Source organism: Columba livia, chromosome Z (assembly GCF_036013475.1).
Source record: "Columba livia isolate bColLiv1 breed racing homer chromosome Z, bColLiv1.pat.W.v2, whole genome shotgun sequence".
In the NCBI taxonomy this organism is placed as follows: Eukaryota; Metazoa; Chordata; class Aves; order Columbiformes; family Columbidae; genus Columba; species Columba livia.
The window spans coordinates 3,799,295-3,817,484 of NC_088642.1; the positions used below are offsets into that span (position 1 = coordinate 3,799,295).

Consider the following 18,190-nt stretch of genomic DNA (forward strand, 5'->3'; position numbering starts at 1 on the left):
ATTCCATATGGAAACACTAAACTAGCATTATAAAGGATTTCCTATAAACAAAATTACGGTCACAAATTTTGGACTTGGACCACATTTGAAACAAAGGACCCTTTGTCTCCCTCTTTTTAATATATTATTTTATCTATGTTAACACATACATTTTTACTTTATATATATATATGTATAAACAGATGTGCACGTATACACTCATGCAAAAATGAATGTATATATTAGTTTGAGGTCCATTTGCAATCTCAGTTTTTTTTAGATTGCAGAACTCCTAACAAGAGCAAACTTTAATCGTTCTGTGCACTAAATCCCTTGAAAATAAATATCCAGGGCAACTTCAAAAGCCCTTAATTAGAAGCACATGTGTGGTGTTACAAATTTCTGTCTGAGGCGGCTGAGTTGTAATTTAATGTTATGATCTGCCATAAATATTATCCATAATGAGCAGACTTCATGTTACACTTCTGTACGTCAGATAACTGCAATATTTTTGTCTGCTTTTGTTCAATCACCGAACCTTAGATGAAGTTTAAAATTAGAAAGAAAAAAGCAAAGAAAGAGAGAAAAAGAGAAAGAGAGAGGGAAAGAGAAAGAGAGAAGAAAACAGAGAAAGAGAGAAAGGAGGAAAGGAGAGGAAATAAAGAAAGAAAGAAAGAGAAAGAAAGAGGGAAAGAAGGAAAGAAAGAAGGAAAAAAAAGAAAGAAAGAACCAGTTTTCCCACTGGTGAGCTGAACATTTTTGCTCTCCTAGCTGTAAAGAGTGTTATTGATTTTATTCTCTTTTCTTTGTTATAGCTTAAAAATGTGGTAAACAGATAATAACTTGGAGATGATGGGGGAAGGAGAATAATAAAGATTGGAGGTTAGTGAAAGGTCTGGTTGTTTTGAACATCTTTCTGATAGCAGCTTCCTGGAATATTCGCTGTGTTCCCCCCAAAAAAGAAGCCCTCGTATCTTATTTCTACATGAAAATTTGAACCATTTCTGCCCCTGTGTTGTACCCAACCCAAGGGACAGTTGTCAGTCACACCGAAGAAACTTGAGGGTGGACGATAAAATTTTCTATGTTAATTTTAGGCACTGTTGGTGAATCGGTTTTGCAGCCTTGGCACAGACTGAGAATGAATATATGTATGTGTGTGTGTGTGTGTGTGGATGGAAGGGGTAACGAACCAGCTGGTAAATTTATAGTGCAAATATACAGCTGTAAGGATTATACACTGGTTTCCTAAATGTGTGTGAAACGATACAGAAATAGTGTAGGGCCACGGAACAAGTCCGCAGCCTCTTGAGTCATGTATAAAGAGCCAGCGCGGTTTTGGACGGCAACCAACAGCACAGGCTGAGTGGTATTTTTCCTTGCACAGTGCCCAGGGACCACCCCCTCCACCCGGTACCTATTTAAAATGGTAGTTTTGACTTCAGGTATCTCAGCATTGCCTTGACAGGCTTCAGATGGAGATGCAGCCACATCTTTTAGCCTGAGTGCAACACTCAGCAGTGCTGCTTTTTCCCGGGTATCTCTCCTGAATGGAAGTTGTTGTGTGTCCTCAGCCCACACTCCCTGTGGCAGCCTGAGCATCTCCTGCATCTTCTCTTACTCAAACAAGCCTTTGAGCTGAAACTGCTTTTATGCTAGATCCAGAAACAAAAACAACCCCCAAATCAACCAAACTACTGCAAGAATGAGCAAAAGTCTCCGTCAAAGAGCCCAAGGTGTGGACGTGTCTTCTTTATTGACTACAGTGGCTTGGCTCCTGCAGCAACGTGCTGGCAGAGAGATTTGAAGCAGGGTGAGCAAAGACATAACGGTTTCAAGCTGCAGGCAATACAGGGCCAGACGTAAAGCAAATAGATGGCTGGAAGCAGCACAGTCAGATGGCAGCATGGAGTTGATCCCTGTCTATATAGCTTTTGCCAGACTCACTGGCTGCTGCCACTGATGCTGGAGGTGGAATGGGGTGTCTGGGATGATATCTCCTTCCAGGAGATGTCAGGCCCTCATATGAACAGCAGTCAATTCTCACGGCAGCAGGAGGAGCTGCAAATCCAGTTCTCCAGGGTTTCCCCTGCAAGAATTACTGTCTCAGCCCTGTCCCTCATTCCCAAAATGCCTGTGTGCAATTTTTGCCTATGCTGCTGCAAAGCCTTCAGCTGGATCATGTCCTATCAGGTCTTGCAACTCATATCAGATACAGAAAACTGCAAGCCAGGTTCATTCCCTGTGCTAACTCCCCCCAGCCCAGCTGAGTTACAAGAGGATGAATTTGGCCACCTCCTTTCCCTCTTCAGGTACTGCAGAACAGAAGCAAGTCTGTAAACCTTCACGGTGACAAGTTATCTCCAGAAAGGCTCATGAAGTTACTTTATAAGCTTCAGCTACATGAAAGAGAAAACAAAAGCTATAAAGTTGCCCATCAATCCCCATGAGGGGTATATTGTTATATCTCTGACTGTGTTGGATGTCTCCAACCAAACCTTTCATCAAAGTTATGGAAATAAAATACCTTTACTCTCTCCCTCTCCTTCCGCAACTAGTTTCTGGAACCAGAGGTACCAAGATGTGGAGAGGCTGTTGTCAAGATATTTCTACCGGAGGTGATGGAAATGTCCATTTCTCTGTGAGTGCCAGCATCAGTTTGTAGGGTTGGAGAATTCAGATAATGCCTGGAGACCTGCAGAGGTATGAGTGTGTCTCTGAATGCAATCAGCACTCCATCATCTCCAGTAATGCTTATAGAGGCACATCCAGTAGTTAAGTTCACCTACCAAACCAACCTTAAACCAAATATATTGCTTGAGAAAAGTTTCCAAGTCCTTGTTTCATAATGATATTCAACACTTTACAAGTTCCTTCCAATCAAGAAGTTATTTTAAAATATGAATAATTTCAGTGTTTCAAAGCAACTCTCTGAAGTCTCCACTACCACCTGACCTCCAGGTGGCCACTGAGCCACAGTTGACTTCCACAGCACCGATAGGTTTGATGTCACACTGCTGGAACTTGAACCTCTCTCCATTGTGTGTACATTTGCTATCAATTATTTGGGTGTGTGCTGCTCCAGGTGAGACAGTAGTTATCTGACACATAAATGGGAGCTTAGAAAAGCTACGTGTGAAAGGTGGTAGAACAGACACATGTAAAGTGCTTTTTTAACCAAGGCTAAACACTAGTAGTGATTTCAAGCCAAACAGGACCTCAGATTTCATGTGGCCTGGCCCAGTGCTCCTAACCCTGCATGGAGCTGCTCTTCTGCCCATCTCACGTCCTGGACCAGCTCTTCTCGAGTCAGAAATTCTGACATCCGAGAAGAGCCAACCATGGAGGTACAAGACGTACAAGGTCTGTGGGACCTACCAGCTATGCTATGGTGAACATACTCTTCCCAAGGAAAGTGCATTAAAATGTGGTTGAACTTTGCAAGAAGCTCAGAGGAAGAGGTGAAGAAGACCTTGTGACAGGTTGTTAGATGCCTGCCAGCTGCTACCCCACTGTCTAGCTCTGCTCTTCCCCATGTACCTCCTGCACTTACAGCTTTGCAAACGTGACAAAGAAGAGCTTCATAATTCAACATTTTACAGATTTGTAATTTGTGTCCATTTGCCCACAATGAAGAAGAAAGGGAAAAATATAATCCCAAATATCAGGGTAGAGAAACAGATTGACTCCATTGCTCATCTTCCAGACTTCCTATCTCTGCTAGCTTGCTCATTATTATCCTTAGTTCAAGGCTCACTGTGTCAGGTTTTCCTTGAACTTCATTCACCTATCTCAGTCTGGTTGATGAGGAGTATTGTGCAAATACTTCTCATGTGCACAAATAACCATATACTTGCTCTTTCATCTTTGTTTCTTTGTTCTCTATAGTTTATCATGCTTTCCTCCACTATCTTGGTAGGCTTTGTGTCAGACTTGAAACCAAACCATCTGGTAATCACAGTAATGATAGCAACAATGGTCATTCTTCTCTTAGTATGACTTATATTCAGCTTTTCTTAGCTAAAGCACAGATTTCCACCACAATCTGAAGAAGAATTTCCATTTCAGCCTGGTAGAGTACAGCTGTACCTGAACAGTTGTCCTGACACACAGGGATTAGTCATATCCCTCAAACTGCTGAACTGTCAGGAGAATGGTTCACCTCTGTGCACGTACAAGGCTGAGAAATATGCTCAAGACAGATGGAAGAGACTTGATGCCCCAAAGCACTTGTTTTTTAGGACGTCAATAGGTGGAGCTGAAGGAACAATGCAGAACACACAAGTGAATGCATTTGTGTGTGTGTGTGTGTGTGTATCAGGAAGGGTTTGTGCTTGTGAAATGACAGAAGTGTAGCTGTATCATGAAAGGGGGTCATGAAGGGCACACAACTGCTGCGGAGAAAAGAAAATGAAGACATAGAAATTCTCATCTGAGACAAAATAACTTCTCTCTGTCTATAGGCACAGTATGTTGTGCGTTTGGTTCAACTTCTACACATACAGCATTAAAAAAAAGACTACTTTTCTTGGTAAATCACCTACAGCATGAATTTTAGCATACAATTTTGCATATCTAGCTTAGGCTGGACAATCATTCACACGCTTTATGCATCGGAGGTGTTAAACTTGAGATCTAGATCCCAGTTAAGGCCGGTCAGTTACACTTAAACTGTCCCTCTGGCTAAATAAATCACTTTGTGAAAGAAGCCTTAGTATTCCATGTAAATAAGGATTCTCATGTCATGGTTTGCTTAGTCTGCTAATCAAAACATGTAGCTCTGAGCACTTCCCATTTAGTGCAGCTTATGAAAATCAAGCATCATTATTGCTGTCTGATACATTATCACCAGAAGCCATATAATGGGCGAAGTGTTCCTGGGTTGGAATGAGTGCAATTTAGGAATCTAAATTATTATGTATAAAGAAGGAAAAGTGCAGCTGGATATTCATTAGACATGTTCAATTTAATGTATTGAAAAGAGTAAAGAATATGTTTTAATTAATAAGCCAAGTGAAAATGGCATGGAATCTGACAAGAGAGCCCACAGAGCTCTGCAGCACTCTTCGTGCTGACTGGAAAGTGAAATGGCAAAGCTGCTCCTCTCTCTGGAGGGAGCAAGTCTGCATTCACCTGCAGACCATAATTCAGCCACTTTGGATGTCTCTGCCTTATTGCCAGAGTTAATGGGTTTTGTCCTTCAGACCCACCATTGATACAAAACACATTGGACATTTTTACGTGCCTCAGTGTTTCGACTTCTAACTTGCTAATCAGCATTAAGAGGAAGATAGCTAGCATATTCCAAAAATCAGGACCTTGGCCAAATCGTTTTAAGAAAGGGCAATTAAGAATCATTAAAAAGACCTTAAAATGCTGTAAGCATTGCCTCTGTGCTTCTGTGTTGGAAGGAATAAACAGGAAAAAGCATGACGCCTTCAAGAGGTGTGAAGTTCAAGTCCCAAGATCGCCTTCAAAATCGAAACTGCATCACTGACATTTCCCCTATTTGAGTTTGAAAACGTCCTGGACATATGTACCAAAGGCTTTATTTCTTGAGACCAGTTCTTAAAAAGACCCAAAATAGGAATGCAGTAGCACAAACACTTATTAAAGTTACTGTTGGGACTGGAATTTCCATTCTAGCTCAAAATGCATGTTGAAAAATCTTTTGGCACCTGGCATTAACTGTGTTTGCTAGAAGCCAGAAAGTGAATCACCTTGGAAAAGCTGAGGAAAATATTCATGGTTGCCATCATACCAAGGCAATTGAAACGTATTTTCAAATTATAAAATATTTTTTACATGATTTTTAAGTCATAACAGCTATGTCAAAACCAGCCCATACCTATCAATACCAATCAGCAAGAATTTGTAATTTAAGTTGAATCTACTTGACTTTGCGATGTTTTGTTGTTTGAAAGAAATGGGGGGGGGCTGGGTTACAGTATTACACTATTAATATTCAAGTCATGTGAGCACTCGAAGTCCCACATCAAAAACACACTTCATTGGGCATGGTTTTCCCCCAAAAAGTCCACGTGCCAGGTGTGACCATTATTACCCACAAACTGGGACCTCTGGGGTCGTATACAGCCCCACAGGGTCTGACTGTAACGACATTAAATCCTTTCCCTTACAACTCTGTCTTTTATACCATTCACCAGGGTTGGCGGTAAAAGAAATAATAACCTGGATGACCATGGTCTGATTAACCTTTTAGAGATTAAACCACGTTAGTAGAGGGTCCCAGGCAGAGGCTATGCCAGGACTGGCAATTTAATCTCTGAGTATAGACAGCCCTCATTACTTCAAGTAGCAATTGTAGTGGGGATGTGGTGACAGCCAGGCCACTACCAGTGTCCTGGGTGGCTTTTTACTTAGAGTATAGCTTTAATACCACCCCATCTTCATGAATATTGTGCAATGAACTAAGCAGGTTGTCACTTGGAGAAGAAATCACTCCTTACAAAATCCTGAAATCAACCCCTGGGGGTTTCTGAACTACAGGGTGGACTGAGTGGCTTACTATAGCCTGGATGTGTGCACAGCACTGTGCAGACATGGCAAGGATCCTCCACCTGGTCTGCTGCCACGGTGTCCTCCAACACATCTGCATGGTTGGTTTTCCTTCCGTTGCGTAACTGAGTTAGTGCTTTGAAAGTCAGCTGGCAAGAAACGGTGTCTGCCCTGCAAAGCAGGTGAGTTTCAAGCCTGAGTGAAAGCGTCTGGCCTTGGAGAGAAGTAACCATTGCACTGCACTTGGGTGAGAGACTTTCAGTGTGGACAGAAAGGAGCACACACAGAGAGGGAGCCTGAGCTTGCCAGGGGAATGTGCAGTGGTCTTGTCCTCTTTCCATTGCAGAGTAGAGCGTGTCTACTTCAGCCTGTAATGTCTGGGACATGGAGATGGCTTCTGATCACATCTTCCTAAAACAAGGAGATAGAGGAGCCTGAAGTCCCAGAGGGCTGTAGAGAGTGAGGGTGGTTAATATGCATAAGGTGACGTGTGTATAGGGGAGCATAATTCTTCGCAGAAAGGGCTGTCAGGCATTTAAACAGGCTACCCAGGGCAGTGGTGGAGTCACCATCCCTGGAGGTCTTTAAAAGGCATTTAGACAAGGTTTTTAGGGACATGGTTTAATACTAGAGTTAAGTTATGGTTGGACTCAATGATCCTGGGGGTCTCTTCCAATTGAAATGATTCTATTATTATTTTCTATGATTCTATACTAACACCTCCTCTAGGTGCAAAAATGCTTTGGTTAGACCCAGGGGCCAGTGGTGTAACCAACCCAGTCAGTAGGACCACTGTAGGACCCGATAGTGTGGTGGGTCAGTCCCAGGTGATGAACAGCAAGTACGTCCTTCATGCTGGGTTTGTAAAAGATCTTTGAGAGACAACACAAAGCCAGAGAGCTTGATGGCTCTCCTCATGCTCCTGCCAGACACCCAAACCATACTCAGAGGTGGTCTGAATTGTAGCTGACCCCATATGCTTACCACTTGCGTTTCAACACAGTGAAACTGAGAGATGCTTGTGTAAGGAGTTTGCTCACATACAGGGTCTGGAAGACCCACCAGACTAAAAAGTCTCTAAAAGGCTTGTTTTGCTGTCAACAGTGTCATCAGTTAACGAGTACTGGAAACTACAGTGTTAATGGAATAAGTGACATCTTTGCTAATGCCTTCAGCAAAGGACATTAGTGGGAAGAAGTTGTTCCACGAGCAGCAGAACTAATGAAAACTTGTTTCTCGTGGATGTGCGTCTCAGGCTCTGAATATTCTGGTCAAACAAGAGCGCCAACTTAAGCTTTTCTTATAGCTGTGATATGAATAATGTCTTTCCCCAACATGGATTCTTCAGTGTCTGATAAAGGGTAAGCTGGAGTCTGTCTAATTTTAGCTGGTGCAACAAATCAAGACCCTGTCTTCCCCCAGGCTGTAAATTTTCATGAAACCTGTACAATTCTAACAAATTTTTTTGAAACAGGTTCACAAGTTGTCAGGGGGACACAAAAAGATGCACCTATACACACATAACTTGGATTGTGTAAGTCCTTATTTTCTTTGGAAACCAGGATAGAAATATTCTCTGTATGCAGAATTTAACACAGAAAATGTCTATTTATGGAAATCTTTACACTCTTTTTTATCTCATGAAGAGAAGCAACTTGGCTTCTCCCCACTGTATGATTTACGGCCTACAGAAGAAGGAGTGTTTAAAGGTAACCTGCCAAGGATTTTCAACAATTGCCCCTCTCCCTCTTAAAGTTTCCTAAATTCTTATTGCAGTTCTTTTTGATAAACAAAAGCTGACTGAAAGGCTTTTACATTTTCACTTCTGGTGTTTTGCTGCTTGTTCTTGCTGAGACTTTAAGTGAAAAATCTTTGGGCTATTTCACAAAGACCGTGTAAATCAATTCAAGTGCCAGTATTTAACTTTTAACACAGGCTTTCTGAAGAATAAAATTTAAGCATTGATGTTAAATAAACAGTTAACAAAAGTTCTCCTTTCAGATACTCTGCTTTTTCTTATCTTAATCTTCATCATAGTAGATCATCAGTCATCAGACAGTCCTTCAGCCTAGACACAACCTATATTGCCAAAGTGAAAATAGAAAATAAGCTCTTTCAAAAAAACCAGTTTTCTTTATGCTAAAGAAAGACAGAAACACTGACAGCACAAGCTCTTTTTTCTTCTCACAGGTCCTCTTTCTTACCTGGAAGAGTGGTAGAAAGCTTTGAATATATCAGCCCAAGAGGAAAGTTAGTCAGAACACAGTGAGATTTATTTTTCTCTTGTTGTCTTGTCTACACTAATTCAAGACTAAGAAGTGATAGGGACACTACTGTTGTGATTTTAAACAGCTAATTCTTCCTAGGAAAGGACCTCAAATCTCCATGTGTCCTAAGTGCGTTGCAAAGCCAGACTCTACTCTTCATTATTTCTGCCCTTTTGAGATCTGCAGAGAGTTTAACTGGTTCTTGTTGTGGCCAGTACCACTGACAAGGGGAATAATTACAGTGTTGAAATCAAAGGAGCCAGCACAAAGTAGTGCTAACAGCACTCCATCACTTTAGCCTTATTTTTCAAAGGGGGGAAGTAACTGCAGCCTTAAAGATCACTCATCATGACAGGAACATTTACCTCTTGGAAAGCCTTTGTGTTACGACTATAGTTCAGGGGAACAAATCTTGTGGGTTTTATTTTTTTAATTTTTATTTTTGCATAATTCACGATTCTTCAACATCCGGTTTGAACATTGCTGGTTCAAGCAGCATGTTGGTTTCCGGATGCAGACAGGGGTGCACGGTGCTATTTCTAAAATCTTTTGTCACCCACCTTTTCTCAGGGTGTTTGTGCACATGGAAAACTGTCAATCAGCAGAAAAAGGGCCAGCCTCACACTGACTGTTAGGACACTATCATCCATCGACACCCACTTCTCCTCTATGTTCTTCCCTAAACTTCTGAGGTTATTTGATTTTCTCTCTATTTTGTAGCATGTTTTGCACTTGGTATTTTATCTCTCAAAAAGCTACAGCATTGCACCAACCTCTTATTGGCTTCTTTTTTTTTTCCACATATCCTGTGTTCTTTCATGATTGAATTTACACATCAGGACAGCAGGGAGACCTGTAGGTACCCATAGCTCTGGTGCCTTTCTGTATGTCCTCAATGGTCTTCAGGCTATAAGACTAAAATTAGAGGATCACCTCCACCGATCCCTAAAAGACCAAAGCTGGGTGTTTGTCCCAGGTTATCAATATCAGGAGAAGGACAATGGAGAGCTGGGGATCAGGTGTGGGTGGCAGAGCTCTGGGAAGCATGGGAGATGCAGTCAGGGTATACAGCTTGACGCTGCCACCTTATACTGAAGTTTTCCAAGGTGCCAAGGCTGCAGGGCTGCATTCTATTTTTTATTCCTGTCTTTCATTCTCCTCCAGCTCCCTTGCAGCAATGAGCTGCCCCAGGCAGCTGCCTCCATTGCTGGCCCTGGGCTGTTTCTACTCCCCTCTGCTCTATCTGCTGAAATCCTGGCAGCAGCTCGTGGTGGAGTGATGGGCTCCTGGCAGAGGGGATGTGAACAACTCGTTGTTGATTGACAGCCCCTCCATAGCGTAGTCTGTCAGAGTCATTATCTGTACTTCAGAAATCCCTGGAGATCCCATCACCATTTCACAGGGTGCTGTAGAAACATACAACGAAGACCCAGCCCTCTTTCCCCAAGAGGGGGCAATCTGTTTCTAAGATAAGATGCAGCAGGTGAAATCAGCTTGTGGGCAGCAGTGAGGAAAGAAAAAGACTTTTAAGACCTGGGGAATACAGAGATACCACAAAGTCTGGCTGTTTCCCTTTTGATAATGACAGCAAAGTTTCCTTGGTGTCCTCTGAAGGCACTGGTCTCCAGAAGTGAACGATCAGCCTTGTCCCCTAACTGGGTGGGTGTATTCCAGCCACAAAGTAACAGAGACCATCGTGTTGGATGAAGACCCAGAAATTTGGGTTCCACTGCTTGAACCTACAGATGTTCATTTTGTTGACACAATGATAAGACTAAGATTTTTTATTATTATTATTATTTCCCAAGCAGCTGTCAAAGCGAATTTGAAAAAATGGACTTTTAAGTAGTGTTTACGTGAGGAATGATGACTCATGGAAAATTCCTTCTCTGAACTTTTCCAATTTCATTAACAATGGAATGTTTATAAAGCAAAGCCCTGCTCGACACGCTGACATTTCTCAGTTTGGAGTTGCTCTTGGAGCAGTTGAAATTGAGTTCATGCATCAGTTTGAGAGCACGTATTACATCTGGGTGGAAAAAGAACCTGCTTGTGGCACTCAGGATAGAAAATATTCCTCATGTGGCAATGGGGCAAGTACTGAGAATACAAATGAAGGCAGCCGAGATGGCTCAGTGAAAGCAGTTTCTTGCCTAGCATATTGGCTAAAGTCATTATTATTTGGGCAGAATACATAATTAATTTAATCTTAGGCAAATGTTTGCATTCTTTAAAAGAGAACTGAATGTCATATTGCTTGTTGTTACTACTAACTGTTCAACGCCCACCTTGAGACAGATGTTTGTTATGTAGAGACAGGATTTCTGACTGACTTTTCTGCCTAAAATTAGGATCCTCATCAAAGCCATGCTAAAGTAAAATTTTCTGTTTACTTCTTTATTTTACCACTTTTTCTGTTGTCTGCCAATGTTGTTTCAGCCAATGCTGAAACCCTGCTGTCCCTTTGTCCTACTGAGTTACTGAAAGTCCACCTTGTTCCAAACTCCAGCTAGCCATAAGGACAGTCCTGTGCTATTTGTGGTCTCATGCTCTCTATTTTTAAGGTGTTGGTTGAACATTTTCTATTACAAGGAACATTTTGCAGAAATTAGTGCTCTTATCCCCATTTTGCCATCTGAAAATAGAGGGTTGGAGAGTTATCCAAGGCCACACACTGATGGAGTCAAACCCAGAAAGTCTTCCTCATGCTGCCAAGGAGGACAGCATGTCTTAATTTTTCAGTCTATGACCACCGGCTGTTTCTGGTCTCTACTAGTGACAAGCTGTTAAAACTCATGCGCAATTTAGATAGAGATATGGTGTGGATCACTAGTGTAAGGGACTAACAAATTAGGGAAACTTGTGACAGTTGTGAGAGTAAGAACATGTGGGAATATGTGCTTGTAGAAAAAAGGCAGGCATAGGTCTATTTGCAAGAAAATTAGATAAATAGGGCTGCAGGGAAAGAAAATTTCTCAATGTCACCTTCCTAAGAGAAACTTCTCAGAAGACCCCAAATATAGCTTCCCTGATGCTAATGCTATGCAGACAGGAATCTTGTGCTGTGTCACTGAGGTACTCAGCAGTTACGAGGTGTATATTTTAGAAGATCATGTGAGGAATTAAGCACAAAGGTGCCGTTTAATGATACATTATGCACTTGCTTTTTTCTAAAGCAGACTCTCTGCTGAGCGTTTACTCCTTTGAGTTAATGACAATAATTACATGAAAATCCATTCAGGCTTCTCAAGATGCTGAATTTGCAAGCTAGCAATACAAATACTTTAATACTAATTTAAATGCGCAGTAATTGCACTTAATTCTAAGCAGTGGTGTTTTAAAAAATGTGCCATTTGTAAATACTAGGTCTCCCCCTCCTCCCCTTACACTCTAACATCAATCCTTAGCAACGTACAGTGTATCTGGTTGATGTCAGTCTTGATAAATGATTCTGCTGAAAGAGCTGACCATAAAGAATAACATTTTCCATTAAAAATTAATATATTCCCATGCCACAGGTTCTTGTGTGAGAGCAATACAATGGTCAGTATTGTCTGTTTGTCAGTAGCTGTATATCTGATTTGCGGTTTACCTAAGTCCTGCAAAGTCCTGAGAAAATCACAGTTTTGATACCTGCCATTGATTAGTAATATTTGTATAGTCAATCACTTGTATGCTGGCAAGTGACACCTGCAATATGGCTGGCCGTCAGACAGGCTCACAACACGAAAGAAAGGAAATGACCTCTTCTTAATGAAGGAAAGGACAAAAATTTTGCTGCCTTTCCTTCTGCATTTGGTTATCCAAAGAGATTTCAAATGGTGCTTTGTTGGTTTTGGCTTTTTGCAGTCCTGCAGAAACCCAGAGCAGAAGAAACTGAGTCATTCAGCCCAGTTTGCCACTACTGCAAGTCCTGAGTCACATCACTCTGCTCAGAAGCTCATTAAGTATTATGTCAAAAGAATCTTGAGTTTTTCCCCTCCCTGCCCTTTTGCCATGAAAGACATCCTATCTTTTGTGCATAGGAACGCTTTCCTCAATTCCAGACTAAATAAAGCTTTGGAGACTCTAAACTCCTCTTTTATTTTGGCAATATAGTTTTTTTTTTTTTTTACTTTATATTAGTTTTCTGTGTACCAACTTCTTATGAATGTGGATAACTGTTTTATTCCATACTTTCAAGTAACAATTTGTTGCTTATGTACACATATATGTGTACATGCATTGAGCCAGAGTTTGTGTTGGAAAGGTTTAAAAAATGCATTTTCTTTCAGGAAAAATATTGTAAGAAATCTTTGTAATGAGAAACTTCTAAGGGTAAAGTTGTTTGACAGTCAGCCCAAGGATCTTGGATTTTTCATTCTATTATATTTGAGACATGGGACTGAAACATCTCCTTTTTTTCTCTTTTTCCCCTCTTCCTTTTCCTCCTTTTCCTTTTCCTTTTCCTTTCCCAACTATCTCTTCTGCTTACTTCATACAGGGGAAAAACAGAATTTGGAGAGAGCCTTACTCACATGCAGCTGAAGATTTGTCAAATATTTTGTTGGTAGAAAGTGTGCTTTCTGAACTATAAAAAACATTCCAAACACAAAAAATTTCTTATTGTGCAAAGCGATTGAAACCAATCAATCTGTTTTTAAAATTCTGTTTAAATCTAGAAAAATTTGTTTCTCTGTGAAAGTAGGCAAAAACATATATTGTGTGGAAAATTTTGCCCAACAGTCTGCCAACTTTTGCACATACCTCAGTATTTTCTTTGAGGTTCATCTGCCCTAACTCAGGCATTTAGAAGGCAGATCTGAAAAGATGACCCCATTCCCTTGAAGGACATTCCAGAGCAGAATATCCCTTGAAATATCCATTTTAGGGCAGGCAACATTGTGGTATGCTGCAAGAATTATTCTTCAGTCTTGATTCATATACCTTGCTGTTAATACATTGAATACAAGCTAGGTGTACATTATCTGTTAGGAGATACCTGGTGTATTTTTGCCCAGAAGCACTCTCGCACATTGATGTCTATGCATGTGCACAACACAGCTGGACAAATGCCTGAATACTCACACACTGCACTTTCCCTATTTTCACTTCTTACAACGGAATTTTCTGAAAGGCTGGTTATTTTAACAAAATGAAATGCACTGATATGACATCCTGATTCTTTTCAATGAGAACTCTCTAGGTAAACTCACATGCTTGAATGATCAAACCCAAGGACAAAAATATCTTTTACAATGTGTAATTTTTTCCTTTCTTGAAATAACTTTAACACAGGAAGGAGGAGAGGGAGGAAGAGAGAGAAGCTTATATTCTTAACTTTCCTAACCCATATTGCATTCCAGAACTATAAGATGTGGTAAAGACAGGTAAGCAGATTAATTTAGCAGACTTCCAGACTTCTGAAGCAAAAGAGGGAGGCAAAAGCATTTTATCATTTTTGACATATGGAGTGTGTAGTACTGACTGCAATATGGAATGGATGATCAAAGTAATGTTTTCAATAGATTTTAGGAACATTTTTAGCCTTAAAGTCATTAGTAAACTTCAATTTAGGATCTGAACCCTAAAACCTTAATTTGGACAAAGCACTCCTACTTGGGGGAAATAGTAACTCACACACGGGTCAGAATTTAATATAATTCTTGAACCAGGCAGCTCAATGTCTTGGAGAAAATGACTAGAAAATACTCAGAAAAATATCTTCAAGGGATGAGGATGAAATTGAGAGCTAAGCACAGGAAAAATAAGAACTAGGAATTTCAAAGAAAATTGAAGCTTTGGAGAGCCTTCAACTATTTTGATTTATATTTAAACATTTTAGAGATTGGAGCTTTGATTAGCTGAGACCCTCTCCAGTTCCCCTTCAGCTCTGATTTATGGGCAAGCTGAATCTCAGTAAAATGAAAGCTAAATGAGGTGTTCTTTAAAATTACCTTTGAACACTTAAAGAGGGTAAGGAAGAGGGCAACTTGGCTGATGCTGACATGAAGGGGAATGCGATATGAAGGCGAATGTTTTTAAGAGCCGAAGTGTTTTGAATACTAGAGAGGGGGAAGGAGCAGGAAGAACAGGATGTCAGGATGTTTCTAATTGTTACACACGATAGAAGCAATATGTACATCCCTTTTGACTGAGAGAAACATTAAGCTGGACTTGTTAACAAAACCAGAGCTGTTTGTGCATATATAAGAAGGTTTTATTATTTTATTTATTTTATTTTTTTTCATTTTTGTGTTTGCTTGTTTGGAATAAAATTTTTCTCCATTTACTTAAGACATTAGTTTCTCGCTTTGGGGTTTACAACTGATTGTCTATCAAAACATCCTTGATTTGTTAGTAGAAAGTGTGCTTTCTAAACAATAAAAACATTTCACAAAAAAATAAAAATTCTTATTGTGTGAAGCAACTGAAACCCATCAATCTGTTTTCAAAATTCTGTTTAAATCTAGAAAAAATTGTTTCACTATGAAAGTAAGCAAAAACTTGATATTTTGATAGAAACCTTACAGCACCCAGGAAGCAGCTAGAAGTTGTCTCCAGATGAAGCTGTGGAGGGTGATTTATGATGACTGACCCTAGTGTCCCACCTTAGACTAACACCTTTTAATATTAAGATGGATAAAAAAAGCCTGTACATCAGACCGTTAGTTCACTTGATCATGATCTTCTCAGTCCTCCCCTGTTTTTGCTCTTTAAATGACTATATTTGCTGTTAGAACTGATGCATGTTAATGAACTCAGGCAATGTCAGAAGTCAGCCAGTACTGGATATTAGTGCTCCTAAGAGTGCTAAGACTTAAGGCGATAACTACGTCTACAAATGGTCTCAGTCCCGTTCTCCTCACACCTTCTAGTGTAGGAACTGTCTTCACTCAAGGTTATGTCGTGCTCTTGCAAATGACTGCAGTCACATGTGCACATGATAAAAATTATCAGTGCACATGGGGTTGATGTCCCACCCCACCAGGATACTGGATTTGGCTCATCCTTGGAAGAAACATCTCAGGTGCAGGGGAAATTGCATGTAACTGTTGTTTGAAAACATGTCTTTTAAGTGAAGTAAGGAATCTGACATAAGCAGACTATCCCTGAGAGAGTGGTAGCTGCCAAAATCATGAGTTAGGTCATGATGTTTGTAGGAGACTAATATTTTGCAGCTGGAATGTCCATATAATGGCATATTCCCACCCCACATTCTTGCTGAGTTTGAAGACATGGATACAAATGATGACTGACTGGCTCAATAACTTCCTTACAGATATTATGGATTTGTTTCTTGACAGCCTTTATCATGGCAGGAGGAAATGTTGAGGTATTACAAATGCAGAAGACTGAGACTGACTCTGGGGGGATTAGGTTTTCCTAGTTAGTTAAACAGCCGTAGGGCATCTTGGATTGGATTCAGCTTCATAGCTTGGACAAAGATCTCACTTACCCTCTATTCTTGGCATTGGTCTTTGCTTATCTGACAGCTCAGTGATGGGAATCCAGGATCTTTGACTATATAAATCTATTCCTACATAGATGTCATCTCATATTGCAGATGTGTCCTCAGTATTCAAACATTTTCCTTGCTAGTTTCACGGTGACAAGAGTTTCTTCCTAGTGGGGAGCCAATGAGCCATGGCAAACCTTTACCACTTCTCTGAAATGATACATCAGCTCCCACATCAGTCTTGAAGCCAACTACAGTCTTGCACAGTCAATGGTTTGTATCTTTTTTTCAAGTTTTTTTGCCAGAATATTGTCCCAGCAAGACAGTCTGACCCTTATCAGCACATCTAATGCCACTGTCCCCTGGGACAGACACATGGGTGAGTGTTGACCCACTTGTGATATCTCTTGCATTCTTGCAGGCTGTTTATTTCAGACACATGCAACAATTCTGCTGCTAGTGATGTGGCTGTTCTCAGCTAACTTGAGAGAATCACTGTGGGCCAAGGAGCATAGTTACTATTTTTGTAACTACTGGCATCAAGTAATAACATAAGTGCTGTTGCCTCTGGAATTAGCCAGTTCCCACAGTTTTTCATCTTTCTTCTTGAGACATTTGGCTTCTCTTGTCTCCCTAATTGCTTTCTCATGTGTTAAAACAGGGCTGAGCCTTTCTGACACATAGTAGTATTTCATGCACAAACCATAATATCGTGCATTGTTTCATCATGCAACCAGCTGGAGAAAAGGCAAATTGGGACTGGAACCACAGTGCCCGTCCTCTGTACAGTTACTGTGAGGCAGTGAAGGTCCTAAGAAGGATCTCAGACCATCTTGTCTGCCCAAATCAGACCAGTGACTGAAAGGAAGAAGGAGATGGGATAGAGGAAAAGGACTGGGGCAGGCATGGAATACCCAGCCACAGTAGAGGAGACTGCTAACCCTGTTGGCTCTGAATGGCAGGTGCTGTTGGTATTTCCCTTGGAAAAACCAGCTACCATGAACGTAGATTAAATGTATATCTCACTTTAAAAAAAAAAAAAAAAAAGGAAAAAGAAAAGGATTGTTTATTTCTTTGCAAAGACAGAATAGGCAATAAAAGGATTGTAAAGACATGATAAAAATTATCAGTTTTTGACTGGAGGGTATGAGCTGGGCTTTGAGTCATCATGTTGAAAGCACTCCTGCAGGATAAATGGGAGAAAAGTAACCTCTAAAAATGCTTCTGAAGCAGTTCAGAGGATTTAAGAAACAAAGTTGTGCACTTCTTTCTCCCCTAGGTCCACAACTAACCATATCTAGCTGCAGTTATTTTCATTTAGCTAAGACACGTTTGGCATGGGTCTCTGTGTTTAAATCCATTCCTGTTCAACAAAGCACAGAAGCTTGTGCTCCGTATTGGATGTTTACTGAAATCCTTCTCCTAGGACCCTCTTTGCCAACCCAACTCCAACCAAAACTGAATGGAAGACAGAGGGTTTTGATGCATGCATGTCACTCAAAGTGATATCACAGTTTAAATGCATACAATAGCAACTTAAATTTAAGCATAAAACCTAAATAGCCTAAAGTTTCAAGCAGGTGCAAAATCACCTTCCTCCTTGAACTGGAAACACTTTTGTTGGAACTTTACCAGGACACCTGACCAGTTTTATACAGGAATAAACACAGTGATTTCTAACAATCTGTATTGTATTCATATTGATTTAAGTAAATCTGGAGGTTGCTACGTTGAAAAAAAGGAGACACCTCATATCTAGTCCCAGATGCGACATCAGATATGTCTTGTCTGAAACTAGACTGTCTGAACATGTGGAGCCAGACTGTCATTGCAGCTTGTCTACATGTCACCATTTGTGTAGCAAGGAACAACACAAGTCCATGCAATAGATATGTGCACGCACAAAATCTGAATGCTTTAAGTTTTTCAAGGGTGCAAAAATTTCATCAGTGCAAAATTCTGTGAGAGCACCCCGTTGAAAATAACT

The 18,190-nt window shown here is 40.6% G+C and overlaps 1 protein-coding gene across 1 annotated transcript in view; it reads right to left on the reverse strand.

Annotated features, from left to right (window-relative positions):
• Nucleotides 1-18,190, reverse strand: part of LOC102086582 (urea transporter 2) — a 296,512-nt gene that overhangs the window by 37,946 nt on the left and 240,376 nt on the right. The gene's annotated exons all lie outside the window — the stretch shown is intronic.